This window comes from Rhinopithecus bieti, unplaced genomic scaffold, assembly GCF_001698545.2.
Source record: "Rhinopithecus bieti isolate Rb0 unplaced genomic scaffold, ASM169854v2 scaffold_56832, whole genome shotgun sequence".
In the NCBI taxonomy this organism is placed as follows: Eukaryota; Metazoa; Chordata; class Mammalia; order Primates; family Cercopithecidae; genus Rhinopithecus; species Rhinopithecus bieti.
Genome location: NW_016822275.1, coordinates 453243 through 469258, shown reverse-complemented (window position 1 = coordinate 469258; position 16016 = coordinate 453243). Strand labels below are relative to the sequence as shown.

The 16016-nt window shown below is 34.9% G+C and overlaps 1 protein-coding gene across 4 annotated transcripts in view; it reads left to right on the top strand.

The window, feature by feature from the left end:
- Positions 1–340: 340 nt before the first annotated feature.
- Positions 341–16016, top strand: part of LOC108521200 (neurexin-1-beta) — a 343586-nt gene continuing 327910 nt past the window's right edge. For all 4 annotated transcript variants that reach the window (XM_017860885.1, XM_017860883.1, XM_017860884.1 and 1 more), the window contains exon 1: positions 341–516. The gene's annotated coding sequence lies outside the window, so the exon portion shown is untranslated. The remainder of the gene's footprint in view (positions 517–16016) is intronic.

The window sequence follows — 16016 nt, the reverse complement described above, 5'->3', positions numbered from 1 at the left end:
TCTACTAAACTATTTCTTAAAAACTGGCGGGAAGAAATAAAGCCTCATTCCATTCCATTCTTGTCCAACTCCATGGAAAACACAGTAACCTACTATTTGTTCTGAAACACCTGCTGGTAAATTTAATCAGTGTATTAAAAACTGAGCTACCCCTCTATTTCTTTTAAAACAACTCAGTCCACTTTCCTGAGCACATTTGATTGAAATCTATAATTTGCTTTGCCATAGTTTTGTGTGTAGAGTTGATACTGTACTGATATATCAGTATAACATGCCTTGCTAATGTGCAGACTTGATGTATTTGTACTAATTGGTTTTGGTTTTTGTTTTCCAGCTGGGACAACATATATCTTTAGCAAAGGTGGTGGACAAATCACGTATAAGTGGCCTCCTAATGACCGACCCAGTACACGAGCAGACAGACTGGCCATAGGGTTTAGCACTGTTCAGAAAGAAGCTGTATTGGTGCGAGTGGACAGTTCTTCAGGCTTGGGTGACTACCTAGAACTGCATATAGTAAGTACTTTTTGAATAAGATTCAGCTTTTACTTTTACTGTTAACTTTTGTAAAGAATTTATAATTTTGCCTCTTGGATGCTTCCTTCCCCCAGAAACCAGTACTTTGTTATAGGAAATATGAATACAATCTAGAGGAAATAAGACCACATACCTATTGCTGTTGTTAATCACGTTCTTTGCAATGCAAACTTTTTTTTTGGAGTGTGAATTCCGTTAATTCTGTGTTCAAAATAATTTTAAAAAATTTTCGGAGCGATTTTAGTGTCTTTAGGCAGACTTGCCAAATGAATAAAATAAGTTATTGCCTAGGAGGAGATACCATACCATCTGGCTGGAAGCAGGAGGTTGTAATACTGGTGACATGCAAAGATCTGGATTCTGTCTTTATTTCTTTGCTCACTAGAGAAAGTACGTATCTGAAGCTACATGAAATAAAAGGAAGGAAAGGATACTTTAAGGATATTTGGGGATGTGAAAGAAGATGGCAAAAAGATTGTTTCTGTGCCATTTTGTGCTTATTTTGATACATAAGTGTCAGGAAAATATATTTTGATTCATAATTACCACTTACATCCTGGGCCCATTCTCTTTTCTCTAAGTTGTAAGCCTCCCACAGTAATTTACTCAGCATATAATAGATGGCAAAGAGTAGTCATAAATGAAAAGCTTCATTTTCCTTTGAAAGTTGCCATAATTAACGTTAGGGTTCAGGGACCTCTCTTCTTTCTCTGCATTTTAAAAGTTATTAATGAGTATGGTTGCAACTCTTTAAATCTTCATTTTCTCACATTATTTGTAAAGAAGCACAGTGTCTTTTACTGTTAAGAGGTATTAATATTTTATTGATATATCCAAAAAATCATAGTGTGTCACACATTCAAAAACTTCTCTAAAGGGTTCTTATTATCATAGTTCTTGGTCTAAAATATATCTTTTTTAGAAGATTTCAGAAGAAGCATGTAAGTCTCCCCATCCTCTTTTTCATCCTTGAGATTCAGTTTATTTCCCATGCATTAAGCAACCATGGAAGTTTGTTCTATTTTGTTCTGTCTATCCCTATAAGTTCTCCTTCTATCAGTACTCACGCTCCAAAGGACATTTGACTAGGTCATCATGTTCTTTCCTGTTAGAATGTGGCCATTGGGTACTAGTTCTAAAATAATTAAGAAAAACATGAAACACCAAAGTACATTAGCACAAACTTTTACAAGTTGTTAATTCTCTGTTTTTATTAACCTGTTTTCTTAATATTAATTTTGTCTTAGAATTCTGGAATTTCCAATAAGGTGTGTAGGAGTTTACACTGACCACAAGGGCTGAATTCATTGGTAAGCTTGAAAAACACAACAAAACTCCTCAGCACAGCCATTATTGAACCATAGTAACATTTCAATTTAAAATGTAGTTGTCAAAAGGGGAACCCTGGAAAGGTAATTTCAGGTGCCTTTTAGCAAATTTATAACAATCAAAATTAAGAGCATCTGGATTTTTATGGCATCATAAATAAATGATCAGTTAAGATACATTTTACTAGCACAGTAAGGAATCTTGCTGTTTAGAGCAATCTCAACTTTCAAAATGTATGTGCTCAGTTCTGATTTAAGAGCTTTGCTACTTCAAAAAATAAATAAATAAAATGAAAACAAGAGTCTTTTCCTTCTAAAAGAAATTACTTATTGATCCATAACCAATTACACTTTTACTCTGAGAAAAGGTTCTACAATGATCACTCTCAAGTCACAAGGCGCTATGTTATCGAATTACTCAAACCACTGTTGTTTATTTTATGGTCAAAAGTTTTAGACTACAAAATAGGTATTTCTTTCCAGTGCTGGTCAAATGTGGTCTCAGGGTCCTGTCTTAAGTAAATAATTGACTTTCTCAGCATCCATTCTAGCACAATACCCTCCATATCTCCTTTACCAACCATGGATTTCTGATAGCTGCACTGTGAAGGCCTTCTTCTTTCTGAATCTCCTCTCTTGGTCTTGCCTGGTCATTCTCTTTGGATTCAGTGCATGTCTCTACACACCCTTTCTCTTGGACTTGATATCTTCAAAATCTCCCTTGCTGGTAAACCATGTCCTCCTGGGCTTCCCAAATACTGTTGTGTGTCAGCCCTACCCACTCCTTATCAACTAATGGGACTCAATCTTAGTTTAAATCCGGTCAAATAAAATTTTCTTTCTCCCATTGCCTAGAAGAGGTGATTAGACATTAGAGACTCAACAAATCTTTTATGTAGAGATAAGTCACTTCTTTCCATGTTGTTGTTGTTGTTGTTGAGATGAAGTTTTGCTCTTGTTGCCCAAGCTGGAGTGCAATGGCACAATCTCAGCTCACTGCAACCTCCACCTCCCGGGTTCAAGCTATTCTCCTGCCTCAGCCTCTGGAACATCTGAGATTACAGGTGCCCACCACCATGCCCAGCTAATTTTTGTATATGTAGTAGAGATGGGGTTTCACCATGTTGACCAGGCTAGTCTTGAACTTCTGACCTCAGGTGATCCACCCACCTCTGCCTCCCAAAGTGCTGGGATTGCAGGCATAAGCCACCATGCCTGGCCTTTTTCCATGTTTTAAACATATAATCAAAATGAACACAAGACCAGTGGTTTTCTTTTTACTACCTAAGTTTACCTCCAGCTCTTTCCCAAAATGTTGGGCACATGGAATAATAAAAGAAAGAGGAAATAGAAATTAAAAGAAAAAAGGAAAACCAGACAGGAAGGCAAGAAGGAAGGAAGGAAAGAAAGAAGAAAGTACGAAATAAAGGGAGGGAAGAAAGGAACAAAGAAAGTGCAAAGGGACACAAGATAATGCCTGTGGGTGATAGAAACAGAACTGTTCTTAATATTTAGATTTGAGAATATTCAAAGGCTATTTTATCAAATTATTTAGGTATCTTTGAGTCCATTTTGGTTTTCCCAAATAAATTGTTCTACTTCTTTCATGATTGAAATTTAAAAGGAAAGATAAGATTTATAAATTCTAGATTATTGCTGTATGATTTAGGTTTGTGAATATAACTGACTTAGAAATAAACCTAATTGGTGCTATACTATCGATGATACATTTTTATCTGTAAAAGTTAGACCTATTCATTATCCCTTAAACTGCAAGGAAAATTTGTGTGTAAGCCTTCAAAGTCAGCGAAGTATAAACTATGTACTGATTAGATTGAAAAGTCTTATTTTCATCCTTATTTGATAGAGTGAGCCAATAAATCAGAAAGTTGATTGCATTCATTAAGACATGCTCCATCATTGCTGAAATATATAATGCTATTTCAATTAGATAATTTAAAAAATCTGATTGGCATATAATTTTAATGAAGGTTTGAATATTTGACATGGTTTGTCATCCAATTTTCATAATAAAATGTTAGATTTTAGAAATTTTGATTTACTGTACTCTTAAAAACATAACAACTTGGAATAAAATGATTTTTGAATTAGGTGGCCCAGTTTGACAGATGGATTTGTTTGTCATATTAATATTAATGCTACCACTGTTAACCTCAAAGTCATATAATATTACTATTGAAATTGTTAAGGTTTTATGAAGGGGTGAGGGGAAGATAAGACATGAAGTGAAGAGCAATTAATTAGTATAGTACCTAGAATATGAGTGCTCAATAAATATTTTCTGAAAGAATTTAATAGCTTTAATGAATTATACATTGAAAATACTGTGGCTTAGGACGAGTGTAGATCTTCAATTATTTAACAGGTCAAGTAAAGTGACAGACATTTTAATTTCTGTATAACTCTGAGAAAGTCCTCCAGCTTCCTGATTACAATACAGAAAAATTATAGAACTTGATATAAGCAGCCGTATTATTGAGAAGCTTCAAATCTTAAAGGATGTTTTCAGAAATCTTCAACTAAGAATTTATTATGGAGATTGGTGGTTTAAAGAAAGTCTATGGTGAAATTTTAGTTGGATGAATGATTATTTTTTGTTAATAATTGCCTTATTTATCGTAGTTCACTTTTATCATGAATTATTCTCTAATTATTTTATATTTGTCCATTATTTACAAATAGAAATACATTTTCTGATGGCAGAGAACATGATTTATAATAATGGTGATGATTAATAAGAAAAATAGCTGGACATAGTAGCTCACGCCTGTAATCCCAGCACTTGGGGAGACTGAGGATGGCGGATCACAAGGTCAAGAGGTGGAGACCATCCTGGCCAACATGATGAAACCCCATCTCTACCAAAAATACAAAAATTAGCTGGGCGTGGTGGTGCATGCCTGTATTCCCAGCTACTTGGGAGGCTGGGGCAGGAGAAGCACTTCAACCCGGGAGACAGAGGTTGCAGTAAGCCGAGATCATGCCACTGCACTGCAGCCTGGCGACAGAGCGACACGTTGTCTAAAAAAAAAAAAAGAAAAAAATGAAAAGAGAAAAGAAAAGAAAAATAATACAGGAATGTGACTTTTCATCATTTACTTCAGTACATGCTAGAAGCCTCTCCAGAAATATTTATTTAGCACCTAATATGACCCAGACCTATGTTAGGCTCTGTGGATACAAAAATAAATGAACTGGCTGTTTAGTAACTACCTCAGTAAATATTTGTTGGATGAATGAATGAACAAGCTAGCTGAGTTCCAGTTAACTTAGATGATTTATAGTAAACATTTGGTCCCCAAGTGACTGGTATTTCTTGGTATTTTTCTGTCTTGGTATTTTTTCATCTCTTTTCCTTACAGTTTTAACTTTCTTATTTGTATAGTATTTGTATGGACAGTTAACAAATAATAGATTATTAAGATAAAGCATATAAAGAAATAACTTGCAAACTGTGAAGTGTTACACAAGACATGTTTAAGTTACTGATGTGTGAGGATTATTTAACTGATAATGACTTAAATAATTTCTTAGAAGCAATAAGCAAAATTGAGCTCAAGTTTTATATTTTATGAGATATATCTAGAAATTTTACCAATGTTGTCACTTCTAGAGAAACCCCTTCATATATCAGTTTAGTGATGTCAACTGGAAATTATTTAATGCCTCTCTGACAAAAGAAAGTTACTATAAATGTGGATGCATTCACTACCACAAATATTAACATGTGTATTGGTTCTGACCAGAGGAAATGTCATTGAGGGTGGAGGAGAGGATGAGTGAAGAGTGTTTTTTGAAATCCTTTCATCTTGGGAGCATAAAAGAGCATTACAAATTTGATGAGTGAGTTGTTGCACATATTTGCCTTAAGTGTTGCTTCTTTGTACTTTGCTGGGCCGGAAGCCTTATTTTGAAACCAAGCTCTTAATTGATTTTGATTTGGAAATATGCCTTTTGATCATTGGTTTTAGTGTAGACTAGAAACAGTGTATTTATAGTAAATATTACATGTCTCAAAATAACACCAATATTGGTGACGTGTCAAGTCTTTCTCATCTTTCTCTGCTTCTCTCTATTATATATTATTTATCTTACTGCTCTATTAAGATTTGATTCAGAAATGTATTTTTAAATGCACACCTATATCAACAAAGTAAACCTAATTATTTCCCCTCAGGCTTTTCTTGAATTGAAATTATGTTCCATCTGAAATGCTGTTTCTAAACAACAGATTCACTGATTTTATAGAAGTTTCACTTTGCCATATAGTATATAGATTCAATTCTGTAAATTGTATGGAGTATATATATTGCTTGGTTTTGCTTTCCTAGTTCTTTTACATTCATTTATTTATTTTTTCTATTCCCATATCATGAGATAGCTTTCCTAATTCTTATGTGAATTAGAGAACATGTGGCCTATTTGACTAGAATTTCCAAAGATGGATTAAATAATGCCTTTTTACCATGTGTTGTAAAATTACTGTCCAAACTTCTGAGGTGTAAAAGTCATTTTTGGGGAAAATGTGAGAAATGATGGTCACATTTCTATTGGCTTAAGTGCTAAATAGTTTATTATGTGTGGTGTAGGAGAGGCAAATGAATCAATACAGATTCCTGCCTTCATCCTTTTCCCCCGAAAGTTAATTCAATTTCTCAACTTCTAATTACTGATCATCATCTTTAGTGTGTCATTTAGTCTCTATGTTTTTGGTTTCTAGAATTCTAGAGTTATTTCCTCATCTGTAATTCTATTGCTGGGAAATTTAAGAAATGAGAACAAAACAGCTATTTCTAGCTTCTTCTCAGTTCATATACTTACCACTTAGAGGCTTGTACTGCTGCCTCACCTTCTCAGCTATCATTCTGTCTCCATTCTGAGTACTTTTCTATCCATTTTACATACTTATGGCAGGTTAATTTGCTAATCTAGTTCTTTGATCATGTTATTCCTTTGTTAAAACACATTGATGTCTCCACAATTATATATAGGTAAAGGCAAATTCTGTACCTAAAATTTAATGTCCTCAGCATTTTAATCTCTTTCCCTTTTCATGTCCATTTTCACATTTTCTACTTATCTTTCAACTCCAGTGAAACGTATTAACTTTTTTGAAAAATGAGCTTCTTGTCATCTCTCTATTTCTAATTCCTGTTCAAAAGATTTCTTCCCATTCTCTCTCACTATACAGATTCGACTCAGTCATTGAACGGTTTTTTTTTTTTTTCAAATCGTGAGTGTTTTCAGGGTTGGTCGTGGATCTTTTCACCTCCTAAGCTAGCAGAAAGAAGTTAGGTCTCGGGAATCTCTTTGGAAGAGTTGCAGAAACAATTCCTAGGGCATTACCTAGCTGGAGAAAATCATGTCCATTGATTCTGCTCCATCCTGTGGTCACTACTCCTTTGGACCCACTGCTTTGTGGTGGGCCCCAGGCTATTTTACAGAATGGCTTCAAATCTATTCTAAGTTAGCCAGTGATGAGCGGCTTTAGCAAACCCTGTTTCTGATGCCAAGCTGTCAAAACAAGGAACTTCTTGTTGAATTCTTTCTGACTACTGACTATACCTCAATTTCTTCTATAGCTACTAACTATTTTTCAAAAGCATACCTTCAAGAAACATTTTAGGCAAAATAAACACGTTATTATTGATCACCTATAATGCAATTTATAATGTATGTGATTAGTTGCTGTGTAACCAATTTCTCCATAATTTAGAAGCTTAAAAGGGCAAACATTTATAATCTTATACGGGCTTAGGAATCCAGGAGCATCTTAGTTAGGTTATTATGGAATTTTCAAGAGAAGTGATGGTGAAGAACTCCTGTACTTAGAACATATCCAATGTGTTCACGCTTATGATCCAGACAGAGTCTATGTGTCTCGGGAAGAAATGATGAGCAACAATTTAAACTATATGCAAGCACATTATTAAGGAGGCTTTGCAGAACTCTAAACACAATATAGATTGGTGAAAGAAAAAACGAAACAAAGACATTGTTGAGGGTTAAGAACTAGTTTGGGGAATACATACTGAATGTGGGTCATTTGCCACAATTATCAGGAAAATTACTTTTATTACACACAAAAAAACCCCACTGTAAGCCATAAGCAAAATGCATGGCAGCAGTGATTAAAAAATAGAAACAGCATGGCAAATATGTCAGCCAAACACCAGAAAACAAGATGATGGTGACTCTATGGCATTAGAATCCTATTAATGCTGATGCTGGCCCACTCTAGACATGGGCAAGTTTATTTAAATAACGGAAGAAAATAATCTAGGTGCATAGATAGGGAGTACTCAAGTCAATAGTAGACATAAATAATCCAAATTGTAAATTAGAATCAGAGGACTAGACATAACTTTTATGGGGTCTGAGAAAATTCTTTTGATGAAAACAATTTGTGATGTCTCTAGGAGTTACTCTGGGAGATGGTGTGCTAGACTCGAACTAGGGATTATTATATCGACAACACAGAGGAGGCCTCTCCCCTCATCAAAACAAACTGGATAACTGTCTAACCTTTTTGCCAATAAAGCATAGCCCTGAATGGGGGACGCTCAACTGCCATGGAAGATCACACTGTAACTAGGCTTCTAAGGAAATGCTTTAATGGTGGCCTCTTCCTGTGAGGAAAAAGTACTTTCTCCTGGAATTTTATCTCTTAAATCCTTCGTGCCCAATAAAGAATGGAAATTTATGATTGACAGGCAAAAAAAAGTTTGGTGAAAGATCAAACTTAATTGATTAGTAAGGCTTTTGGCCTGTGAAAAAGGCTATCTTCACATACTTAAAATTGTACTCTGACTTTTAGCTATCAAATAAGTGCCGACTGCTCACTCCCAAAGACACATCTCCATCCCAGGCTTCTCTCACTACCATACTAATATTTCCACCTGCTTACTCAGCATCTCTACCTGGGTGTCTCATAGGCATCTGAAACTTAACCACATTAACAGCTGAACTCATCATCTCCTAACCATACCTTCATCTACACAATCACGGCTAAATCCTTGATGTCTTTTACTCCGTGCTTGCCTTTACAATCTAATCAGTTTGTCATCAAATTACTAACATGTCTCTCAACCCATACCAGCCAACAGAAATATATGATCTGTGTTTGTAATTTTAAATTTTCTACTACTCATATAAAAGGAAAAAAAGATGAAATTAATTTTACTAAATGCAATTAACTTTGAGAATATATTTTAACTCAATATGCACAGAATATTATTTTAATATATAAATGATATAAATTATTAATATGTTTTCTATTGTCTTTTCATAATCAGCTTTTGAAATCCAATGTGTGTTTTACACTTAACAACACCTCTCATTTCAGAATGTAAATTTTCCATCAGAAGCATTTTATATTTTATTATATCTAGCAGTTGTAAAAGTAGATTCACATACTCAAGTTATTTTAAACATACTTAAAAGTTTGAGTATCTTTTAAACTTACATCAAACTTGATTAAAATTAAATACATTTTAAAATTCAGTTCCTTGGTCACATTAGCCATATTTCAAATGCTCAGCATATGGCTACTGGCTTGTCTATTGAACAGCAGTTTTAGAATGTATCTACTTGCTTTTTATTCCACTATTATTGCCTTAGTTTAATGACCTCTTCTTGAACTGTTGCAATAGCCTTCTAACTAATCTCTCTGCCTCCAGCATCTTCCCTTTCTAATCCATCCTCTGCACTGCTACCAGAATGATTGTTATAAAATAAAATTATGGTATTTCAACCTCTGACTTCAAATGTTTAGTTACAGTGGCTCTCAACCTCTTTTAGTTCAAGACATACCTGGCTGATAATATTCACCCACTTTCAGCAGTACTTTTGCTCACTTATGGGCTGCTCATTAGTGGAAAAAAAAAAAGTACAAATCCTGGTACTCTATCAGTCCTTTCACCCATTTTCTCCCACGGCTCTGTAAGGGTGTGTTTCACCTCTCACCTGGTAGTGAGGCTGGTCAGAAATGGGCATGGGCTCCCTGTTCAGGCTGTCAATTTGAAGCCCGTTCATAGCATTCTTTAAGCATTTTTCCCAATGCTTATTTAATAGCATATGAAGAGAAACTAATTTTTATTTATTAAAATTTAGACACAGACACTTAGTAATTTACTTCTCCAGGACAAAGCGAAGTCAAATATCTGGAAAAAATTGGCAAAATGACAACAACAACAACAACAACAAACTTCCTTTTTTTTTTTTTTTTGGCAGTCTTTGTGCACTCTTCCATTTTTTGTTGGCAATTTTATGAAGCAGACAGAATTTGGAATTAGGTTAAAGTATTTAAACTTTGATGGCAAATGCTCATCCATACTGAACAGCATGATGCCTAGCAGCAAGTGTTATGAAAGCAGGGAATTTTATCTATTTCGTGCACTTTAGTATTCCTAGAGCCCAGCATGAGCCTAGAATTTAGCAAGTGAGCAATCAGTATTTGTTGAAATAATCTTTGGATTCTAGAAGTTCTACCAACTTAAACTGTCTATGTGTATTCTGAAAACGTTCAATGGCAATAGATCGGTGCTGCTCAGGTTAAGGGTAATATCAGAAGCCAGTTTATATTAAATGTGTTTTTGGTAGGTTAGAGGTACACATATGAGCTAACTATCAGCATGTTTCCAATTTATGTGTTACCTATTTATAGATTGGTATCTTGAAGCAAGAGTCTAGTTCTGATAGTGAACCGGTGGCCTACTGTAAATACTTCAAAGGCCAACTTTCTCTAATGTATGCACAATCTAGGCTTATTTTCCAGCCTCATCTTCAGCTATCCACACTCTACCTCACACATATTCACTCTTTAATACATGTTTTTAACAAAACTTCCTCCTCCTCCTCCTCCTCCTCCTCCTTTTCCTCCTCCTCCTCCTTTCTCTTCTACCTCCTTTACTTCTTCTAAGTGCTAAGCACTTTTCAAGGCACTAGAAATACAGAGTCAGATGTGGCATGGCTTCTGACCTCAAGTACCGTATAATTTAATACATAATCTTTATTCTACTGGCACATTAGCCGCAGAAAATAGGCTGATATTTCAAATCCTCACAGTGTAAAAGCACACTTAAAAGTCTTTAAACGATGAAGCAGTGTACAAGCATGGCTTTTATAAAAGCAACCAACAATCTCACAACTGTTGTAAGTTTACATATGTAAGTCCATCTAATATGCATTAAAACTTCAAAAGAAAAAAATATACTCATGAAGTTAATGAAGAGATGAAGGTCAAACAGCTAGTGAGCTGCAAAACCAGTACTGAACTGAGTCAATCTGACTCCTAAATCCCTGTGCTTAACCAGTGTGCCTTCTGTGATGCAGGTGAGAGTTCAGGAGACAATCCCTCATCAGGCTGAACCGGATAATTCTGCCTTTTTGTCTGTGTAATGAAGTTTTATGAAGTTAAACAACCCTACCCTTTAGTATGCCACATATCGCATAAATTATGGAGCATTTTGGATATCTGCTACGTAAACCATTTTCTCTAGTTAAATAAATACGGGAAGTTATCTGACTGGCCAGTTACCCCAGAGATTTTGTAGTTAGCTAGCTAGTGTTTGCAACTAGTTTAATTTGTACGTTTGGGGCATAAATAATTTTAAAGGCCGAGAAACGCAGTTTTAAAAAATGTACAAATAATGAGAGTCAGCAAAAAGAGACCTCCAGAGTGCCTCTGTTCATATCTGTTCCTTTCTTTGAAGTACTCCTACTTCCTCTTATTCCTACCTGTCCTTCTCTTTTTCCTAATCTGGTGCTTTTTTATTCATCTTTGAGGCCTGGATTATATATTTTGTATATTTGTGAAACCTTCCTTTGTCCCCTAGGGCAAGACTAATTATGCCCTTCTTGGTACTATTGTAGTACTTTGTTCTTAATCCTATTGTGTAGTTATAACTATGTCTTTATATGTCCTTAGAGCCCATTAAATTGTAAACTCTTCAAGGTCACTGACAAGGTATAATACTATGTATCTTTACATGTCTGTATTTTCAGACTCTAGCATGGTGCTTACTAGATGCATGGTAATGGTTTACAGAGGAAGGAATGCACACCTGAGTGAATGGAGAAATAAGTGAACTCCTGCTGCTTTACTTTTGGCTGTGGCCTCTCTTTCCCTCCTGCTGGTAGTTTTCCATTGTCATGCAGGCGCTCACTCCAGAACTGCTCTCCTTGGAACTTAGTATGAAGTACAGTCCCAAAGGATAATGGTGAAAGCATGTGATGTTCTACTGGGACTTCCCATTTTCAACCTCCTGAGGCAAACAAAAGTCAGAGGCCTGAGGGCTGAGGCCTGTCATGAAATGGATTCATTTTTCCTGTGCTATTTTCTTACGAAAGGAAGACTTTTCTTTTGTTAATGGCTAGCTCCACCTTCAGGTTCAAATACTACACACAGGTGATCATTTCTCTGAGTCTAGTTATGCTTCTTGTCTGCTGTCTGTATCATTTTTATTTCCAATATCTATATAAAAGTGTATGTAATTTATTTCCCTGCATCCTGACTTGATGAGAGGAGATGAATCCACTAGGAGAATGAAAACAAACAAAACTGTCCTGTAGTAATCCTCCCTAATTGATGAGGAATGTAGAAATGATCAATCTCCACTACCCTGGCAGTTTAACCATTCTCTCTCTCTCTCTCTCTCTCTCTCTCTCTCTCTCTCTCTCTCTCTCATCTCCTGCTGTGCCAACCTCTAACACTTGGCTTAACTGATGGAGGTAAAATTGGTTCTCCATTTATTGGGTTTTTAAAAATTATTTTAGTTAATATATATTAAATGCTTGGAAGTACTATCAGTGAATCATCTGAAGTAGAGTTAAATTCCTCCTCTGAAATCATGCTTACCCTATTATTTGGCTTAGTCAGAAGAACAGTAACTAAACAATACTATTTAGCATGCACTGAGTGCTTACTGTGGAACACACACTGATCTAAACATTTAGCATAAAATTATATTATTAAATATTCACAATAATTCATTGAGATATGAATTTTATCTCAGTTTTACCAATGAGCAAACTGCATTATAAATAAATTGACCAAAGTCTCACAAATAGTAAATAACTGCCTTTATATGAACCAGTTGTATATGACTTCAAAGCTTCATTTTTCTTTAGTACAAAGGAAAATTTCAGGCTGGCCCAGCAACTTTTGCAAATGATTATAAAATCCCAACTATCAATGTGAAACCAATGAGTCTTTGTAGTGTATTGTTTCATGATATTCCTTAAACATGGAATTCCAGAGATTCCGTGACCCTCAATGTGAATGCACTAAATAACAACAAAGTGTCATGACATAGCACATAATATTTTCTATTTAAGTGTCTTAATGAGTACAATTATAGGTATCTTTGCAATTTTGTGAGTTTTGCCTAAATGTAGAACTAAACTAATACTGCTAGGAGGGTATTGGCCTTGTGTGTGATGAATATGAAAGTAACCCACATTGCTCTGGAAACTCTCGTTGGAGCCATGAGTTTCAGCCTTCACCACATTCTAAAGCTAACACATAAAGCCTCAATGACTTGACCTACTTGTCTCCCCACCACACCCCCAAACTAAAGGCAGGGAGAGTCTCTGTGTACTTAAGTATGTAAATGAGGTGAGAGAAAGAGAATTTGTCTATTGCTTGTAGCTCTTGCTGATTGAACATTTTCCCGACAGAGGTGTTCAAAGGAAAACTATGTCATCTGTTCATTATTGTTAGTTAGGAATAAAATCAGGCTGTGGGGGCTCCAAATCCCATAGGGCATCAGCAGAGAAATAGTGTTGAAATTTCAGCCCTAATATGCAGAGTAAGGTCAAACAGCTACTCATGTAGGCTCCAGAACTGTGTTCATTTGATCTTTAAAAAACAGGCATTGCAAAGATATTTCATGAGGTGGAAAGAAAAAGTTGTAAATTCTAGCTCCTCCTCCAAATGCCTAAATCAAGACTGATGGTTATTTGATTATTTGTAACTGGTCATTGTGAAGGGTGTTGGATAAATGCAGTGGCTGGGGATGTTTCTGGAATTTGAAAGTGCTATGTGAGGAACATACTATAACCATCAACTCCATATGTAACTAGTTTTTCCTGAACTTTGTCCTTCTCAGTAGACTGTATTTCTATTATTTAACTGTTTTTTTTTTTGTTGTTGTTGTTTTTAATTTACTAACTTTTTTGGTATCCTTCTAACCAGACAGACATAAACTAGATTCAATAGACTAGTGAGGCATACTGTAGGGTCTGCAAGGCCGATAATATTTTATGACAGGCTGTTCAGAAGGAATTGAATTTTATTTGTTGCCTATGGATGAAAGTATTTACTTTTCAGAAAAGCCCATATTTTAAATAAATGTAATTTTAAATCATAAAATCTGTATCAAAAAATTTAAATAATACAGCAATGATGGGAGTAAAAGTAAAACTGCATATAATATACCCACTTTTTTACTGTGGTATCTAAAACTCTAATCTTTAATCTTAAGCATATACATTCAATTTCTTTTTTGTATATAGTATATGTATAAATATTTGTGTATATGCTAACACACCTGAACATTCCTTAAAAAGATGAAATGTTATCATGTGGTACATACTATTATGCAAGTTGATTATTTTTATTTAGTATATTTTGCACATCTTTTGATTTTAGAGCATATGATCTCATATTTACTTCATAACATGCATCTGCTACAGTTTATTGACCCTAATGATGGGTATTTTAATTGTGTCAGCATTTTAAGTATTACAAATGGATAACATTTTAAAATCTTGTAAAAATATTGTTTCACATGTGTAAAAGCATATTTTTATGTTCAAATTCCTACAAGCTGAACCAATGTATATATTGCTGAGTTGTCCTCTAAGAACATTGTACTATGGAACACTCCCACCAGCGGTATGCGAAGACGTCACAAACTGGAGTGTTTTCATATAAAAGCAAATTGGTCTCATTATTTCTTAAGAAACTGAGCTCCATAGAATGATTTTCTTTCTGGTGTATTTAATTTGAGTGTGTTCACACTTTAATAATTACACTAGTGTAGAGGTGAAACCAATCCCCCTTTAACTTCAGTCACAAACTTTCTCCTATTCTGGGAGTAGGCCAAGGAGGTTGGATAACTATTTCATGAATCATATGCCTCTTTTCAGTAAAATGTGGCTTCACAATATTATGGGAAAAGCCAGGCAGGCAAGAGGTTAATATCCTCCTGGGTAGCAGTACTCATTTCAGAGTCTACCTCTGTGTTCTTCACTTTCTACACATTCCATAATTCTTAATTTTGCCTCTAGTCACTTCTTATTTCAATCATGCAGTCCCCAGGACTCGTGAACAGCCATGGAACGTGACAGGCTTTTAAATGTATCAATACTGTCAACATCATTGTACTTAATCTTAATATAACAAACAGAGTAACAACAGATGTACTCTGCTATTAAGTGTTTAGTAAGGCATACATGTCCTAGCTCTTGATAGCCAATTTAAATGACAAAATTCCTGAGCCTGAGCTCAGAGAGTGGATTATATCAAGGGACTAACTCATATGTTCTGTGGCATTTGATAATAGCCAATATTAAATTGAAAGGAAATGAGATGTTCAGTAGCAGTAAAAAGATGTACCTACTTGAGTTTTTCAAATTCTACATGTGATTATTTACTTCAGTCCTATTGCATCTGTTGTGAGCTAAACCACAGTTAGAAGTCAGAACCACATTTAAAATTAAAAGCATTTTTTTAATTGCTGATTTTAAAATGCTGCATAAATATAATTTAAGCATGTGAGATATAACCAAAATTTTAGTTTTCATTGCACTTTTAAATTTTCCTTAAGGTGCTATAGTTTTACTAATACAGTGTAAAAATTAAAATATGTAGCTATAGAGTTTAATAGGCACTGAGAATATTTGTTAATGCCATGGCTGTCTATATTATATTCACTAACAGATTTAATAGCTGAACAGATGCAGCTTGCTATGATAATACATGGTACTGAGCAGCAGGCAGCCCCATTTGACAAGTTGGTTTTATTTTATTTCTATATCCCCAAAACTTCTCTTATAATCCCAGATTTCAGTGTGTTTTGATTTGTTAGGCAGCAAACAGATAAGAGGGATTCAGTTCTTTGTTGT